This window comes from Falco punctatus (genome assembly GCF_963210335.1).
Source record: "Falco punctatus genome assembly, chromosome: 3".
Classification (NCBI taxonomy): domain Eukaryota; kingdom Metazoa; phylum Chordata; class Aves; order Falconiformes; family Falconidae; genus Falco; species Falco punctatus.
Window position 1 is genome coordinate 105,868,227 of NC_137582.1, and position 22,036 is coordinate 105,890,262.

General features: G+C 51.3%; 1 long non-coding RNA gene across 3 annotated transcripts in view; it reads right to left on the minus strand.

The window, feature by feature from the left end:
• Positions 1-6,053: 6,053 nt before the first annotated feature.
• The window catches only part of LOC308060914, a 41,010-nt gene continuing 25,027 nt past the window's right edge, over positions 6,054-22,036 (minus strand). For all 3 annotated transcript variants that reach the window (XR_013926965.1, XR_013926966.1, XR_013926967.1), the window contains exon 2: positions 6,054-21,848. This is a non-coding gene — a long non-coding RNA (uncharacterized lncRNA). The remainder of the gene's footprint in view (positions 21,849-22,036) is intronic.

Consider the following 22,036-nt stretch of genomic DNA (forward strand, 5'->3'; position numbering starts at 1 on the left):
GGACCAGCTTCACAGATGGCAGCCCCACCAGGGAAAGACCTTGCCGGAGCATTTCTGTGCCTCGCTATGTGTAGGAGGAATGTCTAATGATGTTGAACTTAAACTGGCTGGAAAAATGTCATGCTGCTGCCTGGCTTTAGACTGATCTCTTTCCTCTCCCAGTTAAAACACGGCTGGATTACACTGAGCTAAACTGCTCCTTGCTTGCAGAGAAGCTAAAACACCAGAGGCAATACCAGTTCTGCTGGCTGGTGGGAGCTGGCACCCTCCAGGCCAGCACTCATCCCTGTCCTGGGGGCACTGGAGCCAGGAGCAACATAGCCTCAAGGCAGAGATGTGCAAAAAGGCTATGTCTGTGCACCAGCAAATCCAGTTTCCTGAGCCACAACCCACAAAGGAAACTGGAGGGTTACCCCTACCCCAGAAGCACAGAGGGCTCCATGGCGGGGAACATTTAAGATGCTCTTGAGAGATGCTGGTGGCAAGAGATCCCACTGATCTCTCAGAGGAAGAAACTCTACTGCCAGAAGTATTGCTCTTAATTAGGTGGATATGCACTGCTTTGCTGTAAGTCAGCGTGGCAGAAGGATGCTGAGAATTGAGATTTATTCCTCTCTTCTCCACATTTGAAAGTCCCCAACAAAACAAATCCCTTTGGTTATTGGTATAGAAACCTGCTCGGCTCTGCCTGAATCTCAGATCAGCATCACCAGGGCTGTCGGCTGCAGCCCTGCCTTTCCCTTCACTCTGTGTCCTGGGCTTTCTTCCCTGGGGGATAGGACTCGTCCCCACCAAATCTCCAAACCTTGGTGTTGGCAATTAAGACCACCAGACTTCTGGAGCCACCTTTGAGCCAGCACTCCCTAGCTGGGAAAGCCCAAACCTTGACCCACCTCATATCTCCACAGCTGGCCTGGGGGTGACCACAAGGAGGCTTCACACACATTCACCAAAGCTTGCTGCTCCTGGAAAATCCTCTTCTCTGCCCCACACTGGTGTTTTCCTGGCTGTCTGATGGCTTTGCTGGTGGGAAAGCCTTTCCTGAGGGCAGCAAAGCCCTGGGGATGCAAAGCCTGGCTGCACAAAGGAGCTTGCGGCAGCCCCACCAGCAGCCGATGCTCAGAGGTTTCCCCAGCAGATTGTACCAAACATTTTCCAAAGCAAAGCTCAGCAGGAGGAGTGAACCCAGCTGGACAGCCCTCACACCAGAGACCTCCTCACCTTCCAGCCAAAAGCCCTCCTGGTCTTTGCATCAGCCCTTTATAGGCGAGCTGTGGGAGCAGGCTGAGTGCCCCAGCTGGGAGCAACCCCGGCTGAGAGCAGCTGCAGCTGGGGAGGGAGCGACCCCTGCCCAGCCCCTCCTGGCCTCCAGCCTCCAGGCTGACCTCGCTGGCAAAGGAGCTGGAAAGGCAAGACTGAGGCACGTGCCTGCCGTCCCATCCCAAGCCGTCAGCTTGGGTGTTAGCAGACCTTTGCACACACCAAGCGCCTGGCTCGCCATTGCCTCCTGGTGAGGCGTGATGCTGGGGTCTTCTTAGGAACAGCACTGGAAATGCCATCAGAAACTGAGGGGGCATTAAGAGTTGCCATTTACACGTAAGTGAGATGTTCCCAGTTGGTTGAGGCAAGACTCAAATAAGCCTTGTACAAGCTGGGGCCGCTTGCTGGCTGCCCTGAGTCCTGTCCATCCCAGCACTGGGAGCCTGGTGTTGCTGCAGCACGTGGCACGATCAGACCCTGCTGCATCCCACTGTATCCCACCAAGCCACTGGATCTTCCATCCTCTTTGGACAACGGGCTTGGTTTTTTTTTTGCGTACCTGCACATTTTCCAGATTTTTCCTGCCACCACCCATTTGGAGTGGCTGGCAAGGGTTCTGCTCACACGTTCAGACCTGCTGCATGAGTTCGTTTACCCACATGTCTTAAGTGTGGAGCATGAGGCTACAATGGCATTTGAGTAGCATCGAGTGCTTTCAAGAAGATTACACCCACTGAAGTAGTAATTAATGTTTGTTTTATTATGTGCTGGGGAACGATCGGCCAACAAGATAATTCAAATAAAGCAGAACATGTTCCGATTGAACACTGTTTAAAGGCTGATTCATTACAAACTGGCCCATGCAAAGGCCCATTAAGAGAAAAGGCACAAGTAGGAGCATACTCGCCGTTTATCTGCCTTTTATGTAATTAAAATGATGGAAATTATGGCTTAATGAGGGGAAATTGGATGTGCTCTTGAGAATTTTGCGTATCCTGTTTTCCTGCTGAGCACCACCTCCAACATATCCCTCTAGCCATGTCCCGCCCCCGGGGCACAGCTGGATTGCCAAGGAACCTGGGCTGCTCAGGGCGAGAAAGCAGACAGCGACGGTGCTGGCAGCGTTTCTGCCTGCCTGCCACGGTGCTGCCTGCTGGACTCTTGCACCCGAGGGTCTGCACCACCCTCACCTGGGCAGTGAGGGGTGGGAGCGGGGCTCCTCTCACCAGACCTCAGCAAGGCAGCCCAGCGAGCGCCGCTTCCAGTGATTGATTCTTTCCTAATGTGTCATTAAATTATATACAGTGAAATTACTGTGTCACATTATATGGTAAATAAACCCCAATGAAGGCAGAACATCTAGTAGGCTGAAAAACACCCAGGTTTATCCTACAGCCGAGCACTGAGAGGTGCAACCAGGGAAAGGCTGCTCAGCACCGGGTGCTGGGGGATGGTGGGAGCTGCCCGGTGCCGCTGCCGGCAAAACCCTGGTGCTGCCATGCCACAGCCCGAGGCATCGCTAGCTAGTACAGTGTGGCGAGACTTGGCACTGCTTTTCATTCCTTCCTCTTGTTTGCTGAATCTAAATTCCCCTAAATGGGGAGAGATAAATTCTGTCTGTAACAGAGCGGCAGGATGTGCGCGGCGTGGTACACCTGCTCTCCACATCAGTTCTCTGCCACGCAGGGACCCTGTGAAGGGAGGTGCACAGTGTGTCGGGTAAATGATGAGAAGAAAATTGTCCTCCATCTGTTGAGGTAAATTCCGCTGCATTTATTTCTCCGATTAACTGTACGGGGGCGTAATGCATTATTAAGCCCGCGGAGGCAGAGCAGGGGAGCTGGGGTGCCGGCAGGGTGCCAGCACCGCCAGCCTGCTGGGGACCCTCCTGCCATGCTGGGACTCTGGCTGTGCCGAGGGGACCCACACAAGCTGACTCCCACGCTGAGGGGTGCCTTCCCACTCCAGCTCCTTGGGGGAGCATCTTCCACAAGATGGAGCCTGTGGGCAGACAATGTGCAGCCAGGAGGATGCGGGACAGCGAGTGGCTCTCCTTCCATCAGTCCATCTTGGCCTCTCTGTCTGTCTGTCTCCCCAGCAGTGCCCAGAGAGTGATGCAGAATGGCCTGTCTGGCTGTCCCTCCATCCATCTCCTAGGTGGTGCCCGGACAGGGATGGAGAGCGGCTGTCTTGGTTTGTCTCACTTTGCAGTGCAAGCTGACTGGGGACCTGGCACAGGCCCTTGGTCACGTGTGTGCGTGTGTCTGAGCATCTGTGCACACACATGTGTGCCCTCCAGCCCTAAGCACACAGGTGAGCTGCTCCCAGGAGGACTGGGCAGCTCTGAGCCCAGGGATGCCATCTCACAGTAAGACAGCAATGGGCACAACCTGTAACAGCAGACAACTTCTGACAGCACTCAAGGGGCACTAAAACTGCTCCACAGGGGTTCTTTGGGCTTCACATCCCTTGCCCGGGATGCTGAGGCTGCCTCAGTTTCCCCTCTTGCACCACGGGCTGTGGCTGATGGCAGGCACTCCCAACGCGAGGTAACAATCTTTATGTATCAACAGCTTGCTGCTTCACCTGTTAATCCTAGGAGGGAAATGCAACACCAAGACAGATTAAAATAAATGCCAGAGCCCGAGGAGAAATGTCAGCAGCTGGGGGAGCTGCGGTGGGAGCAGGGGCCCAGGTGCCCTGTGCAGGGCGCCCACCACCCCAGCTAGGTTGCCCACCTCTGAAGGAAACCTCTCCTGGCTTATGTTGAGCTGGTTTGCACCCATGCTGGTGAGCCCTGGGAGAAAGGTTGGCTCTTTCTTGACCAGAACTTCCAGCTCCACCATTCCCAGGCTTTATTTATTCTGACTTTCCCTTTCACTAGGAAAACCTGAGACAGAAGGGAGGGCAGCTCTGCTTACTGCAAGCAGCTCAGGGTGAAAAATAGCGTCATGCTTTACACCATTTCCACATTATGCTAATGCACATCTGTTGAATGCCTCCTTCCCATCATGAATTCCAGCAGGTCCTTTCTCATAAGTGGGAATTACTTCCATTTGCTGGTTTTTTTAATTACTCAGTGCTTAGGAAAGTAGATCAGTCAGCTGATTTGGTTGCTGGCTGTGGCAGCCTGGTGATGCTCTGCACAGGTGGGGCTGCGCAGTAGGCAATGTCGAGGACCTTTCTGGGTGATGCTGAAGACCAGAGAGCTGGTTAAACCAGGAGCTGATCCCACAAAGTGGAGGCAGGGGTTAACCATCTGGGCTGTGTGGTCAGACTACTCAGCACCCCTGGGCTCCTGACCTTACCTGGCCCTGGGGAGAGGAGCCCTGGTCCAGAGAGACCACCAGGATGCTCAGCTCCTCCAGAGCACCCTGCCACCGCCAGCCACCTTCACCTTCACCAGGAGCAGAATTAAATTGGGAAAAGAACTGGCCTTTCTTTCCACACACCTTCCCAAGCAAGCTCCATGCCAAAACACGCACAAATGAGATGAGGAAGAAATGGATCAATAACACATCGAAGGAGCAAAGAAAAAAAGGACAAAATAATGAGCACCTCATTTGTTTGCTTCCTTTGCAGGTCACCTTAAAGGCAGGATGACAGGAGATAAAAAATATCTGATAAAAACGAAACAGCTGGAGAAAAAATCCCCACCTCAACATCAGCCAGACAGAAAGCCTCATGCTTCACCTCTGCAAATGTGGGACAAGAGCCGTAACTTTGGCCCTTGGCTCAGCTGCAGGGTGCCAGGGTGCTGGTACGTGAGGCAGCTCCGGACAGGCGAGGGTGCAGTGGCGGCATGGGACAGAAACACTTCATTAAAGCCAATATAAATGGAAAGAGGATTTGGAGGGTGACAGGAGACAGATAAGCAGTGACAGGGAATATGGAAACACAGCCTACTTTTTTCAGCCTGAGGAAATCAGTACAGTGTTACTGGAAATGCAAAGCAGACAGCTTTGATATAGGATGCTTGTGATGCCCAGGCTGGGACCAGCTGGGACAGCAGCACCGGCCCCATGTGGGTCCTGGCCAGAGGACCACAGCGTTGCAGCACCATGGGGTCACTTCTAAAGACTCACCCTTTGTTTCCTAGCACAGTCTTTTTTCTTTACAGAAAAAAGAGGGAAAGCCCTTCCTGGCTGACGGCAGCGCCAGGCTCAGCTCCCAGCCCCGATCCACCCCAGGGCCACCTGTCAGCAGGAGCCCAGTGTCCCTTGGAGGGAGCTGGGCTCATGGCCACCCGTGGCCGAGCCTTCCCGAGCAAAGATGCTGCCGCGCTGGGGCTGGGGTGAGGGCTCTGCCTGCAGCGTGCCTCCTCTCCCACCTCAGCACCATTTATCTCGCCCTCCCTTGTCTTGCTGCCACCACACACATGGCTTTATTTAGCAAACGCTTTCAGCATGATGCTCACCTATGCTGGGACGAAGGCTGCTCGCAAGGCGGTGATTAATGAGTGAGACAAAGACCTTCTCTCCTGGACTGTCACCCTTGAAATCTGCCCGATCACGCATACTAAATTGAAACAAATTTCAGGGATTATGGGTTTTTTTTTCATGTTCTTTGGATAGGTCTGTGCTGAAGCCCCTGCCGTGATTGCCATTGCCAGGTTGGGCTGGATTTGAGGAGAATTTTTATTTGAACAATAGGTCAAATGTGAATTCACCTCTCAACAGACACAGGATATTAGCTCCAATTTTGGAGGATTTTAGCCTTCTTGTGGAAAGGGAAAAGAAAGAAAATCCTCACCATCTAATTATGTTGGTTACAGGCAATCAGACTCTTAGTCATATTCTGATGACTTTTATTTGACACTGATGGATTACACTTTAATAGCTGCCCTGAGCGCTTTCTCTGGTTGCGAGAAAAGTTTTGGAGAGTTACGCCGAGTGTTACGGGCTCAGACACCACTGCTCGCAGGTCACAGCCACCTCCTTCTCCTGCACTTGGGAATCTCCTTCGTAGGGCGTTGGCTGAGCACCTGCCATGTGCTCAAGGAAGCGGAGCACAGTTAGAGGAGGCTTTGCATACTCCGCGGCAGGGTCCATGTCGCAATGCCTGTGGTGGCAGGTCCTGTGGGGCTGTGGCTCAGGGTTGCATTCCTGGCATGAAGATGGAGGACATGAGAACCAGTGTTTGAACAACTTCCCACAGGGAATGGAGTTTCCAAAGAGGAGAGGAGCCAGAAATGTACAGCTTTGAGTATGTTCTGATATCTTTTACTGCACCATAACACTCGTACAGCTGATAGCGGAGCAGTACTCACACGAAGTTTGATGCAACCGATAAAACCCCATTAGTATTTTTAAGATAGAAAAATGTATCAGTTTGGAACAGAAATGCTGAATGTATCACTGGATAAAAGTATTATAGTCATGGCTCGACCGTCCCATGCCTGTCGATAGCGCACGAGGGGCTCGGCAGGGTCACACCACCGCTTCACCTGCTCTTCTCTGCATTCCCCCTGTGCTGGGCAGGAAAACTGAAAGGAGGGGGAAAAGTACGATGACAAATTCTTACTTTCTAAGAAAATTTTAATCCTTGTACACAGGGAAAATACTGCAAAGCGCTTGAGGACCTGCTTTCAGAGATGTGCAGGGCAACCCCTTTATAAGCTGGTGGAAGTGCCACAGGCAGGGTGACGTGGGGCTAGGACAAGCTGCAGCCCTGGGGACTGTGGCCTGGGCATGATGTGCATGCAGCACCTGGGAAGCGAGCAGGGCATCCCAGATCCTCGGTGGAAACATCACTGCTGCGGGCTGCAGCCCCCTGTGCTGAACAAATCAGCATTGCTCCTTGGGAATTGGGCCAGAGCTTTCTTTCTAATAGCTTTTTTTATACCATGGACCCAGTTTATTTCTTCCAAAAGATTTCGGTTTGCACTTTTCCAGGTGGGAAGCCAAGCACTCTTGCAAATCAGCATGGACTGAATGACTGTGCCTCTTAAAATGCCTTGAAAAGACCCAGCTTTGGGTTTCTACCTGTGCTGCGATTGAAACCTGTGACCTGGCCATGGAGCAACGGAGACGTCAGGAGCCCGGGGGCTACCGGGTGTCATGGGCAGGAGCACAGCCAGCACAGGGCAGGCAGGTGGGAAGCGTCAGGACGTCCTAATGTGAGTGTCATACAGAAGAAATCCTTCCTCTTCAACAGCCAGAATGCCACATTTTTAAACCTGTGTCGTTCAGATGATGAAAGGAGGCAACCTTGGTGGTTTTAGGGAGCTGTGCCTTTAAAAGCTGTACCTTTAATGCATTAATTATCTATTAAGGCAGTGATACATTGGGAACAGCAAGTCCAAATGTTTAGATATTGTGGTTTTCTGATCTGTTGCAGAGCATGGAAAGCCTTCTGCTTACTGACTTTGCTTCTTGCCTCCAAGGGGCAATCAGATGACATCCCCCTCCCGAGCAGCTGGGTGCCTGCACCCCGTCTGCCTGCGCCTGCCTGCTTCAGGGCAGGGCTGGCTGCGCTTTACAGTGAAACACATCCTGAATCGTTGAGGAATGTGGGCAAACCACTTGTGTAGAATAATCAAAATACAGAATAACACAGCTAAAATTCTTTGCACCATGTTTCAGTGGACTGCTGGAAGCAGAAAATCACTTCCTTTTGCAGGGAAAGTGTCAGCAGGGTCTAGGCTGATGCGCTGTAAATCAGCATCTTGGAAGGAACAGCACCTTGTTTTACTCAGCGTGCTCTTGCCAATTTGGAACTCACGTATATTCTACAGCTCGCTGCTGGGGGTGCTGCTCTTTGAGTGATAACTTATTCCCTTTAGCAACCAAACTTTAACATAAAAGGCAAACCGAAACATGGACTGGCTCTATGGCATTGCCATGCTGGGAACTCACAGAAGAGGTGGAATACAAGGGTTTTCTTTCCTGAACACGTGGCTAACAGCTGGCCAGTATTAGCTCCTCTCATTAACCTATGTTAAATGCCTTGTCCTGTGGTAAATGTCAGTTTGGAGACCCGATGCAATACTGTCAGGCTGAGGCCACCACCAGCTGCCCTTGCTTGCATCCCACCTGAAAATAAATGCATTTTTCCCTAACGTGCCTTGATTTTTCTCTCTTGGTGAAGCTACTTTTCCTTCTGATATGGCTACCTGAGAACAGTCAAATCGATTTAACAGCCCTCTGAGATGCATCCACAGCACATTGTATAAGTTGGCTGTAGCTTTCTTTACCAGCTGGGAAGGGCTGATCTGGGGATGCTGTGGCCCCGCAGGCAGCACAGGTGATGCAGGTTCTCCTGCCGCTGCTGCTGCAGGTCTGCAAGGGACCCTGAGCATGTGAGAAATGCTGTGGCCAAGCTGTGCCCATGGGTCCCTGTGGGAAGCGGGTGGCAAATCCAACAGCCTAGGAAGGTGCGAGGTTTGAGTTGGAAACAGCCTTGGAAACATGGTACAGGGCTCACACACATGTCCAGCAGTGTAACGCCACTCGGTCTGGGCTCAGCTCTGCTCCTTGCTGCGGCTGCCTCGCGCTGAGCCACACGCGGAGGGTTTTCATCTCTAGTTTCGCAATTGCTGACATTTCCCTAATTGTCTCCGGTTTGTTCCTCCATGCTCATTTCTCAGGTGAGGCTTTACCCCTGCTAGTCTCACCTGCCTAATGGAGGAGGTAAGAGCCGTGCACTAACAGCGGGCTGGGGGTTAATGTGTTCTCTCCCAGCACGTGGCATTTGCAGGCACATCCCATTCCTGAGCTCCGGTGGCACAGACCAGTGATGCTCCAGCACTCATTCCTGCTTCCAGCCCACTAACTTGTGGCTGCACTAATTTTCTCTGTTGCTTTGGCTTTTTCTCCCAAGCATTAATAATACCCCGGGAAAAGAAATGCCCAAATATAAAAGTTCTCCTTATGAGTCAGTAAGTGATGGTCAAGCCTGAGGAGACCTTCAGCAGAGACAAAAAGGTGTTTCTTCATTGCCAGTACACATTACAAGGCTGGCCGTGCCTACATGCCTGCAGCTGCAGTGAGGAGTTAACTTTTGCAGCCTGCTGGGTTTTGGGGGGGGAGCTGGGTCCATTCTACTAAATAATTATCTTTGACATCCCTCTGCCAGTTTGCCGGCACAGCAGAGCAGGTCTCAGCACTGCCCTGCCTGCCTCCAGAAGCTGGCTGTCTCTCCCTGTGCAGTGGTACGTGGTGGTGTTCGGGGCATGGTGCCTGGGGGGACCACAGAACAGCTCAGACCAGGTAATTATTGTAAAACAAATATTCAACATAAAAGTGAGCATCTAACCTCGGTCTTGGCATAGCCTGCCCTGGCCAGGGGCTTGCTCACATGGCTGCACCAGGAACACAGGCGATGCAAACCTAGAGAAGTAAAGAAAAAGAAAGGAGAAAAATCTCACTGTTGTGTTTAATAAGCAGTGGACAATATGCCCCGAACTTGTTTGCTTGGAGCCAAATGAAAACCCTTGCAAATGTGGAGCACAGGTGGGGGCTGCCCTGGGGGTGGGTCTGCAAACTTGGGCAGTGAGAGGCATGAGAAAAGTGATGGTGAAAGAGGCGAAGCGCAGCCAGCTGCCCAAGGCACCGGGGGCTTTCTGGTGACGCTCTTGAGGCATGGGCCGTGCCCACGTTAATTATATTGGCCTTTTGCATCACACCTAACTGCAACCAGTCCAGTATCTCCAGTGGCTGGGGCTGAGCGGCTGGAGCTGCAATGCTGCCCCTGCGATGTTGCTGCTGTGGGCCCAGCTGCATCCTTTGTGTCTATGTTTCACTTATGAACTGTTAATAAAGACATATAAAAGTTGCTTTTCTTTCCTCTGTAGGTAATTCCTGGACTTTTTTTTCCCCTGGCAGTGCTCTCTGCTGGATGCCAGCGTGATGCCCACAGAGCTGCGGTGTAGGTGAGGGTGGTGGGATGCGCAGCTGCCAGCAGGTGCAGTTGGCAGGTTCGGTGCCAACCTCTGCTCTGCTTGCAAGACACTGGTGGTGACACGGCAGATCTGGAGCAAAATGATGTGTTACTGTCGAGAGAAAAAGGGTCGACTGGAAACCGACCCACGACATCCTTCTCCTCCCACCCATTGCTTGGGTTCAGCCACCCAGGGGAGATATCAGACCCGTATCTGGGCACATGAGAATGATCTCTCACTGCCTTAGGCACAAAAAGAGAAAAAAAAGAAAAAGAAAAAAAAACCCAACAAAACCTCAGTAAGAATTTAATCGTCAACTCTTGCTGGTGGAGGCAAAGCATAAACCAATAAATAGCAGAAATACGTCTGATAAACTCCGCAAGGTAAAGATGTGAAATGAGTTAGCTGTGCGTAGGAGTATGTAGGATGATGAAAGGCTTTAGAAGTACCTATAGCAGGAGAAAGACCGTGGGGAGTAATAAACCAGGTGCTTAGCAGGGTTTTAGGGAAGCTTTAGGCTTTGGTTGTGGTGATGCTCTCGCCCTTCCCCACGGCAGAGCAGAGCTGGGAGAGGCAGACTTTGCTTGCAGGGAAAACACAACAAGGGGGATTTGAGGGGTGGTTTCAGTGAGGAGACAAGATATTTTGCAGGATATATAAAAAAGGTGAGACCTTGTAATAGCCAGTGCTTCTCTAAGAGTGGTATCAAGTACTTTTGGTTATCTGCAGCTGGGAACACACCCAGCTTCAGATATTCTGGTCTATGTAATTGAATTATTTAGGGGCTGGCATGGCGTGATGAAATAGGCTTTCTTCCTATTTTTAGGTTTCCATCTACAGGGCTGGAAATTACAGCCATTAAAATGTTCTATTAGTAATGATATATAAAGGGGAAAAAAACTGATCAGACTTTTCTAGTGCACATAGAGCATTAGGATATCATTAATTTTAATGATAGAGCCCAAAATTACAAAGCCATTACAATCATAGTTGAAGTTTCCGAAAAAAGAGAAAATAATTCTAAATTATTGCTAATGAGTAAAAAAATATTTAAATCATATTTAACGGACCTTAAAATTATAGCCGGTATTGCCACAAGCTAACGATGGCTTTGGCTGCGTTTGTTTCCTGGTGCTGACAAACAAAGTGTCCCGTGTGAGGAGCGTGCAGGAGGCTTTGGGAGATGTCTGTGGAGGGGAGGGCTCCCCAGAGGGCTGATCTGGGGCTGGAATTTCCCCATGCTCAGCCCTTGTTACAGGATTCCTGCTGTTGTGGAGAATGTAAGCATTTTCCCAGTGCTTGAAGACATGTCCCCGCTTTACCTGGGAGATGGCACGCCTCTCCCTTCCTTGTCAGGGTTAAAAGTGGTTTCCAAGTCCATCAGCTGCAAAAAATATAATTATCAGCCCTGTATGCTCCAAAGTAGCAGCATTTAATATCCCTTGGAGGACTAAAGATTTTTATCTTGTTTTTTTTTTCTAAAAATAAATGACTAAGGAGCAAAGTCCTTTGGCAAAGCGGATGGGGGAGAAGACAAAACCTGAAAAGACACATTCCCAAAACGGGAGGCTGTGACAGCTGCACTCCCCTGCCTGCCTGCCGGGTGCCTGGAGGGAGCCAGCGGCACCTCGGAAAGCGGCTGGGATTTTCCCCAGCTGCATGAGCCCAGGAGAGGGGACTGCACGGTGTGCCGATGGGAAGCTGGGATCCTGTATTTATTGAGACATGCCAGCAGTAATTCAATGAGCATCCCCTGACCCCGAAGCAGCAATGCACTTCAGCCGCAGCTGGAGTCTCTCTGGAGCAGGGCTGCGAACGAGGGATGATTTACTGCCTTGCCCTTGAAAGCTTCAGTTGTCTCGAAGTCCCCAAACTCTTGACTTCCTTGTGTAAAATTCTGTATTATCCAAACCAGTTACAAAGTTTGCTGTCCAAGCTCAGATCCCTCACCTGCATGCTGTGCTTCATTTTCTTGAGACTGTATAGAGCCAGGAGGAAAAAACCCCAAACAAACATGGGCTGATATTGGCAGGTGTGTTTCTAGCTGTGCTAACCCAAGGGTGCAATTTCTTTCCACTACTAAACCCATGTATTGTTACAGAGCTGAGCCAAAGCATGGAAACTTCTCCCAGCCACTGGCTGGCTGGTGCCTGGGGGTTTCCAGCTCAGTTCCCTCCTTCGGCAGCCCTGCTATGGCCTCCCAGCATCCCCCCTCTCCTGCTTTGGGAAAACCCGTGGGGTTTTAACCCACCTGTAAAGGTCAGCTTTGCATCTCCCAAAAGCTGGGCTCTGGGAGCTGTGCGTGCAGCAAGAGGGAGAGGTGCCTGTGGGGCACTCCCAGCTGGGCGTGGGAGCCAGAGGGATGATGGGGATGCAGTGGGATGTGGGCACCGCGTGGTCCAGCCCTTGCCCAGCACGCTGCGAGCACACAGGCCAGATGCACAGATACAGGAGGATCTGCTCCGTTTTCAGCAAGAGCATTTTCCTGGGGCTTTTTGCACTCTTGTTGTTGGTTCTTTGCACTCTGGTTGTTGGTGCCCCAAACCCTGCAGGAACACGCTCATTCAGAGGAGGGCTTCCCAACAGCGGGCTCGTTTTGTGGGAAGGCGTTCTTCACAGCAAGGCAGCTGCAGCAAAGGCTTTGAAGGGGGTTAGAAACAGAGCCAGGCATGGCCAGACCCTGCGTGGGGATGCTGCCCGGGGAGATGCTGCTGGTGAGCCTAGCTCGCTGTCGGAGATGCTGCTGCCAGCTAGCTGCCTCTCCGGCTGCCGGCACTGCCGCATCGCCCGCATCGGCAGCTGGTGGCTATTAAGCAGCTTAGCAGCCTGCCGTGCTCTCTGATGGGAAAGGCGTATTTATGGAAACACTGATATTCTGGAGAAAGAGGCTTTGTTTCTCAGTGCCCCGCTGCCAGTGCAGACCTGCCCTCCCAGGGACTGGAGATGCCAACAGTGCTGGCATGAAGCATGCCTGTGCAAGACCTGCAAAGCTGCTACGGCTTAGCGCCACCTGACCCTGGTCTTACCCCTCAACATTGCAGCCTGTGTTCTAAGGGGGGAAGGCACCCGCACGTGACTTCTGCTTGCCCTTTGGGCCCACCGCCAGTGAGACAGTATTCTTTTCTGCTTTGGAGGGAGCCCTTTGGAAAGGACCAGCTGGGCAGGCAGCGCCTCGGTGCCAGCGGTGCCATGGGACAGCTGGCCTCCTCACGGCAGCAAAGCCAGTGCTGGCTCTGCCTGTGGTGACCATGAGTCCGCTTTAACCTCCAGCCTCACAATGCAGTGACATGCTTAGTAGGCATGGGAGAGAGGAAGAGACCATTAAATGGAGACATCTCTCCAAGGAAAAACCTGACCTGCTGAATTTCCCACTACTCCAGTTTGCTAGCTGCTGTCCCAAAGCTCTGTGAAACATCTCAGAGCAGAATACCTAGAATAAATACATTGGCTCATAATGGTCTGTGCAACATTAGAACTATTTTCCAGATATTTGATATTTGAGACGTTGCAATAAAAGGGTCAAAAACTTTTCAAATTCATTAGGCCATTGCCTCAGAATAGCTGCTTCATTAAGTGCCGCAGAGGCGGCCGATAATGGGAGGCGAAGCAGAGAGCCCCGGAGATTGGATGCACACATGGTGCTGATAAATGGCTTCTCTGTGGCTATTGCAGAGCCGGCAAGGGGAAAAATGCCATCCCACAGTTGAACAAGTCCAGAGTTTAGTGCAACAACTCAGGAGCTGCCTCAGCTAGAATAAAACATCACTGCCTCTGCCTGGCAGGCAGAAATGGGACCTCTGGGAGAGGGGCTGCAAAGAAGCACGCCAGTAGCCAGCAGCGTGGAAGGAGCTGCCTGGGATCCAAAGCTCCTCTGTCCCTTCTCATTGTGACCACCGCCCCCCCTGACAGGGTTGCCCAGTGCCTGGGGGTCCCCAGTGCTGTGGAGTCCCCATGTGCCCACTCTTTGCCTGGGGAATTTGGTCCCTTGGCTTCCCCTACCACACACAAGGGTGAGGAGCAATCGCTACCCACAGCCACTGCGGGAACATTCCGTTTTTTCTGAGATGCCACCAAAATAGCAGCCCACCCTGCCGCCTCTGGCCTCCACGGCTGCGTCCTCCAAGCAGGAGCATGGGTGAGGGCTGCGGGGGGTCCGCACTGCCCATCCTCCCTCTCGCAGATTTAAATAATCCTGTGGGCCGATCCGACCTCTCCAACACGCAGAGAGGAGCCACGGCCTCGGATTCTGCATCCACAAAGAGTTTCCATTTAATTCAGTTTGATGGGCTCTGGCTGCAGATCCAAGATGTGCAGTAACAGTGCTGAGCTGCCAGCCCCTTCCTGACGGATAAGAGGGGGGATGAAGACAGACGATTTCTCTGATCAGGATAATAGAGACAGCAATTCCACTTGACTAAGCACATGGTTTTTATGACGTTCCCGCGCAGTGTCAAGCAAAACACCTCAGTGGCAGGAGATGTATAATGCTACCTGTGGAACAGCCTATTTCCTAAATGGCAGCTCGCTATTTAAAAAGAAAGCACTGTAACACTTTGGAAAATAGGAAGGTCCCCAAAGCTGAATTTTTGAGTGCTCATTTTGCAGCTTCTGAAAAAGCTGAGTTCATTACTGAGCAGCAGTGAGTGCCGGGTGGCACCAGTCCAAGCAGCACTTAGCGTGTGCATAACTTTAAGCAGACCCACAGTCCCAGTGTAGTCGGAGGCATTACTCACATCCTAAAAGTTAAGCATCTGCTTAACTGAGTTTTTAACATTAGATTATTTTTACTTTTAACACCAAGGCTGGCACCAGATTCATTCCCGCACTCACCCTGTCTCTGCAAGGCAGCTGTGGCTGGGGGTCCTGCTGTCCCCTGCCGTCCTGAGGACTCTCCCTTGGAGTTATGGCTCAGCCATCAGCGTTTTCCATACTTGCCCTTGTTTCACGATGCCAAGGTGCTTTTTGGAAAGCAGAGGCTGAGATAAATGCCCCTTGCTCAAGCACGTCCTTCATGAGCTGCTTCTCTTGCTGCTCTCTCTGTTCAGCGCTTTGGGCAATGCCTTTAGCCAGCACTTCGTAAAATAAATAGCTTTTAACAAAAAGGCAGGGGGCAAAGACAATGTTCTGGAGGAGGCATGTGGGAGAGCAGCCTGGCAGTCGGTGGGAGCGAGCGGAGGGCAAAATCTTCCCTCCTGAGGCTCAGCATCCATCGACACAAGAGCCCGAGCAGCCCAGCAGCAGGCAGGAGCACAACGGGCAGGTGAGGAGGGATGTGTGGGAAGCCGGGGAGACGTCTCATGGCTGTGCACCCACACTGAGCCCCATCCTGCTGAAGGCTGGCAAAAGGCATCTGCAAGCACCGGGTTCAGAGCCATCCAACGGCAAGGCTTTTTGTCCAGTTCTTCACTCATTTTGTACAGCTGTCGTTCCTGCTGTCGTCCCTCCGAGTCGAAACACCTCTCCCTGGCACCCTTCCCCACGGTGCTGCACGACCTTCTGGCAGCGCCAGCGTCCTTGTCAGGGAACGAAAACATAAGCCTCCTCTTCTTGTCCTTGCCTCTGCTGAAATTCAGGTTAAAGCCGATTTCGGCGCAAAGCAGGTGCTGCAGAGCACGCTGCGGGCGCAGCCGTCACGTCCTTCCCTGCCTCCCTGCAAAGCCATGGGACAGCAGCCTGAGCAGCAGCAGTCAGGCACACGATTCAAACGTTTGGTCCAAACCCGCTCTGGTTTGCTGTGCAGGAGCCAGCGAGCTCCACGATATCTAAGTTCGGGCTGAGCTTCACCAAATCTATTTGCTTGATCAGATTTATGTAGCAATTCCAGGACGAGGTGAATAATGAAAATGACTCATGAATATTTCATATTTATAAATCACATAATTCATATCTATTCACAAATATTTGCTTTGCCTTATAAACCAGATGAATAATTTACAGAAATATGCAGCAAATATTTTAAAGAAAATATGAAATTCATCAACTACATTAATCAACAAATATTATTCAACTTATATTGGTTTAGCTTGCTGACAGATAAATTCTCTGTTTATGCGAGGAGCTGGAGAAGCAGGTGACATTTCCCGTATTAAAACACGAGGAGCTGAAGCTCGTTTCTTCCCACGACAGAGGTATTTTCATGCTTGCCTCCTCAGTCCTGGCTGCAGCGATCCAGGCAGGGGACCCAGTCGTGGCCCTGGGAGCCCCTTCCCACTCCACAGCTGTGTTTTGGGGAGACCAAACACTGGCCCCTCGGCTCCAGTATCCACTCACCAGGGCCACAAAGCCCATACCCTGGGCAGGCACCCACCAAGAAACCTCTTTCTGTAGCCCCTTCTTCTTGCTGTTTGGGAAGAGGGTACAAGGGGTTTCCCTCTACAGCACGTGGCTCTCCAGCTCGTTGTCCCATTCCCTGCCAATCGGAACGGTGTGACCCCATTGCTTGGCAGTGGCTGCGGTTCCTGTGTGCTGAGGAAGCGGGGCTGTTAGCCAGGTGACAGCACCGAGCGCCCTGTTGCCGTCGCTCCCGGTCACATTTTGCAGCAAGCAGGGTGTCTCCAGCGCACAAGGCGATAGATCCTTTGCAAACAGCCAGCCACATTTCCCCTGCAGACATGTGCAACAAGAACAGGGGTGCAAGTGATTGAAACACACACAAGGCATCACGCCTTGCTTCCCCACAGCCTCTGCGCTGGGTCAGGTATGGCTTGACTGCCTGCACCGAGTCGGTGTGGCAAAACTCGGTAAGGATGCATCTCTTGCTACCACATGGCATGGGGGAGCTGCCTCTTCTCACAGAAGAAAGATAAAGACCTGTTACAAAAATGCCTTTGCACACAGATAAACGAACGCCAGCGTGGGGGGCTGAAAATCCAAATTTTTTTTCCCGAGTTGACTTGGCTGCCATGGGCACAGTCAAGACAAATGAAGCACAGGATTGCCAGATTTGTATTAAAAGCTGGGCTCCTCGAAGAGAGGTGGGCTGTAGGGGACGAAATGATTTATTGATACCACTGTAACCAAAGAAATATTTTCATCTAGAGAAAATAACGGTGCCTCAGCTTCTTTTATAATTATTTCCTCACCTTCTCAGTTTCATTTAGGTAACTGGACTTGGCTACACCAGCAGGAGCAATTGCTGTGAAGACTTCGGTGGGAGGGAGGCAGAGGAATGCCACTTCTTGCACTTGTTTGTTTTCTGCAGCCGGGGCTACACAGCACCGCTGTTCCCTCATCCCTGCCATCTCCTTAGTCCCTGACACACCACTGAGCCACGCCAGTGGCATGCATCTACTGGATTTTTATGGCCAGCAACTCTGACAACAAGCAGTAAATAAACTGTTAAGTTTTCTTATTTTATAGTAATTCCCTCAATTACTTAGATTTTTGAAAAAATCAGCTGCTTAAACAGAGTATTAAGTGACTGCATTAATCCACCTGTATTTGGATGATAAAGTGATTAAACCAACGTATTTAAATACTGTGATGGTTTAGTGACGAGTGCCCCTTAGGGACTTTGCTGAGCGGTGTCCTGCAAAGGGCGCGATTGCCTGGGCAGGTGCGAGGGATGCGCAGGGATGGCACAGCATCCATCTCCTCCTGAAAAGGTCTCCTTGGCCACTCTAAATTAATTTATCAAACAGCTTCATCGCAGAGGCTTGCATGGTTCTCTGCTTTCCTTGCTTGTGCAGGTTTCTAGAAGCAGCAAGGCAGGAGGAAGGCTGACTTTTTTCCTGGTTCTAAAACATTTAGCAGTGGTTTGGGATGGCTGCTTGCAGTTCCAAATCCCCGAGTTGGAGCAAACATTTTGCACCTCTGCATCACCTCGGATGTTTGGTCCCAGGAACTTGTGGTGATGGAAGTGGTGGGGATGGAGAGGGCTGGAGGCACTTCACAACACATCACAGCCATGCTGGAGATGCTGCCAAGTGAGACAGCCCCTGTCAGGCTCGAGGCAGGGAGCGTAGGTTAAAAGGACATTGTTAGCTCACATTTTTGCAACCCAAATATTGAAGCATGGAGCCAATGCCTGCAAACTTACAAACAAAATCGTTGAGAGCACAGGTGATGGAGCTGCATAGGGCAAAGCTGCAGCAATGACAGCAGGAAGGTATCAAGAGCCCCCTCCGCTGCCTTGGAGATGGCAGCTGTCGCTCCGACTGGAAGCTTAAATGGCTGAGGCACTTGGTGGTCATCCCAGCATGGAAAACCAGGCTTCAGTATGGGAAACTGGGATTAGTGGAGCAAGAGCTGGGTCTGCAACTGTCTCCTCTTCCTTTGCAATGCAGGCATGAAGCAAGGAGGGAACGGGGCAGCTTTGTGATGACTGAACTAAACACAGCTTCTTAGAGACCTCCCCAGCCTGATTTGAGCAGGAATCAGGCACACGCACTGGGGTTGGAGACGGGTCCCCAGGGAGTGGGGATGAAGCCAGTGCAGATCCTGGCATTCCTGTGCGCTGGTTTCTGCAGCCCAAAGTGATCAAAATCTAACATTCCTTTTTAGTATTCCTGCCGTTTGCAGTGTGTCTCCCAAACTATTCAGCTGTAACATTTGTAGGCCTATTAAGAGGGAAATACAATTTCATAGTCACAGATAAGAGATTAGACAGATCAATTCCTCCCTGTGAAACGGGCTGCGAAATAAAATCATTTCCAAATTGCAACGAGAAGGTTTTTGTTCTCCTGGTTGATTGAGCTATGTGTCCTGCCACCAACTTTTCTGTTCGTGCTCTGATTAAGAGAGCAAGGTGTTCACGGGCTAAATGTTAAGGTAGCCAGCAGGGCATCTGGGGGATCTGGCATGTGGGAATCTTTTGGGTGGAGACAGGCTGAGACCCCCCCCTTGGTGAGCCAGCCATCCCCTGCTTTGAGACAGCCAGCTGCCGAGCAGTTTTCTCCCTCCTTGCCTTCCCCATCCCTGGGGTTTGAGCCGGGAGCATTGTCCCGTGAGGGGGGGGGGGGGTCACAGCCACATTGCGCAGTCTGTATCGGCAGCGGGGAGCGTGCGGTGTGCTGGCACCGAGCACGTGGCATGCCGGTGTGCCACAGCGGGGAGCTGAGAGGACTGTTACTGTACAACATGACACGCTGTGCTAGGCTGTAAGAAGAGAGGCTGTCAAAATATTTAGATGCAGAGTTAAACTGAAACCACTACATCCGTAGATGGGAAACTGCACAATGGCTCCCAGAAAACCTCCAATACTTGTGGAATTTGCTGGGGCAGAGCCATTTCCCTGCACATGCCCGGCTGGGACCTGTGGCTAGCAGGAGGCAGTTGCTCTCTTGAGATGCTCAGCTCAGCTCAGGTGTAGAAACCCAGCCACTCCTTTGGGTCAGGAAGACGTCAAAGCAGCTTACGCACAAATCTGTGTGGAGGGTGATGGGTTTGCCAAGCCAGCTGCGTGGTCCCAGCGTGCATGGGAAACCTTCAGCTTCTCCTGGCACCACAGGCAAAGGGCATCACCGATAAGCACCGGAGTGGCCAGGGGTGTGGGTGAAAGGGAGAAAGTGGGGCTGGTCTGGAAAGGCTAGGAAAATGGCAGGGGTATTGCCAAGAGGGCTGCTGGGTCAGTGAGATGGCACCGTTCCCCCCCTGCCTCTTTTGGGAGGCCCAGGACCTGACGCATTCCATGGCACCCAGGCGCTCCTCAAACCTGCACATAGCAGCTCTGTGCCAGAGAGCCCTGAATTATTTATAGCTTGTTGTCATCCCACAGGTATTATTTGTGTAACCATTGGTTTCTGTGAAGTGTATGAAAGAAGCTGTAAGATATCATGCATCTCCCCACTTCAATTGGGAGTTGATTATTTTCCTGCCTGACGTACCAAGCTCCATCTCAGCAACTTAAACCTTTGCGATGGTCGGTGGCAGAAGAGTGCAAGCACTTCAGCATGTTGTCAGCCCTCGATTGCTCCCCCAAGCATAGTGTCGGCTCCTCGTCCCCAGCGAAAGGTGGCATGGGATCCAGACACCAGTTGTGGGCTTTGCCAGCAAGGAGAGAGCCGGATTGTTTGCTCCCACGCTGGAAGCTTTCATCTGAGCAGGAAGAGCTCTTGACTGGAAAGCGGTGGCTCTTCTCTGGATAAATACTTTTTTTTAAAAATGATTTATTCAACAGTATAATGAATTCAGTGCCTTTTAAATGTGACAGTGGGTAAAATACATCGGCCTTCTCCAGGCTTAAATGTCATCTGTAAAGATCAGGCTTTCTCTTCTCTTCCCCGTCTACATGGGCTATCCTTTCATTTACTGCTTGATTTTAGAGGGGCTTAGGACAGCAGGGCTGGCATGGCTGTGAGGACACCGCATCCCCACATCCCTGCATCCCCAGACACTGCCCAAGCCTGACGAAAGGAAAGAGACATCGGAGGAAAATGGCTTGGGGTGAGGAAAGGCAAACCTCATGAAGCTCGGCAGGTTGCCCAAGACAACAAATGCCTCTTGGGGTTTTCCAGATGATGGCAACGTGTTTCTTTTCATGCTCAAGTCAGCAAAACAAAACAGAATTACACTTCAATGTATATTTAGAGCCAACCAAACAATAAAATAGAAATGACAAAGCGGACTAGAAAACAGCCCTCAAACTCACTTAGTGCAGACATGACAAGAGGCTCAGACAAGGCTTGAGAAATGACTCTAGAAAATGAGCACTTTAGAAACCAAATAAACTGTTCCAAAGGCTCAAAAAATCTACCCTGAGCAAGCTCGTATTGATTGCAGGCACTGAACCAAACCAGCAACGTGCATGCCCTTGTGCCGGTGCTGTCTGCTCTGCCTGCACCCACCATCCTCAGCAACTTCCCACCACCACGAGGTCCTGCCTCCTCCTGCCTCAGTCCTGTCCCCCACGTTGTAAAGAGGAGACAGCAAACCAACATTTCATCCTGCTTCTCCAGTCCTTTCCACACACAAGCTCTGGGATAGAAACAAAAGGCCTTGGCCTGCAGCGAATTCATCACAGAAAGTTTCCCCCACCCACCCAAGCTGGTGCCTCGGGGGGACCCTTTGGATTCCTGGAGGTTAAGTGTGCTGGGACAAGAAAAGGGTGGCACGGTGGTTGGTGGGGCTGGGCAGCCTCAGCAAATGCACCTGGGGCCTGAGCAAAGTTATTAATAAATGAATTCCCTGGAAGGATAAGCAGATGTTGCCGGCAGAGCAGGCTGAGTGAGTTTATGAGCAGGAGGATGCACTGGGGGCAGGAGCCAAGGCTGCGCGGTGGGGAACACAGCTGCACCTGCCTGCTTGGGAGGGAGCAGCCTACGGGGAAGGGAAAAGACAGATAACAGCAGAAAGAGGTGCAGAAGGGAAGCCAAGGGGGGAGAAACGAATAGAAACGGAAAATACAGAGAGAACTGTAGAAACAGCAGCATAAACATGATCAGTCATTACCCAGAGCATGCACGTGAAGCTAATGAAGCAGAGAAGTCATTACCTCTGGCATTCCCGAACACTGTCTTTTGGGGCAGTATTCCTGTGCGGGTACGGCTCCTGTGGAGGCTTTTATGTTTTCCTCCTTCAAACACCCTCTTTCTCCTTCTCTCCCTACCAGGGTTGATGCTGGCACTTTTGCAAGGATGATTTTTCTTCCACTGCCCATTTGGCTCAGCTCATGTCGCCACCATTTCTCATGCCGATTCCCCCCCGTGTTTCATAAAGTGCTCTGTGCTCAACCACACAGGCTGGAAAATGGGAGGAAAATAGGGAAAACCTAGGGAAATAAGGAAAACGTGATAAGAAGAATGGTCTTTATTTAAGATTGTTTAACCAATTCTATTGCTGCCCACAATAATTAAAAATTTCATTTAGGACTCCCCTGAGTACCGCTGCTGCGGCAGTGGACCACAAGCCCAGCACTGTAGCTCCTGCAGCAGAATATGCTGGGACCATATTTTTGGC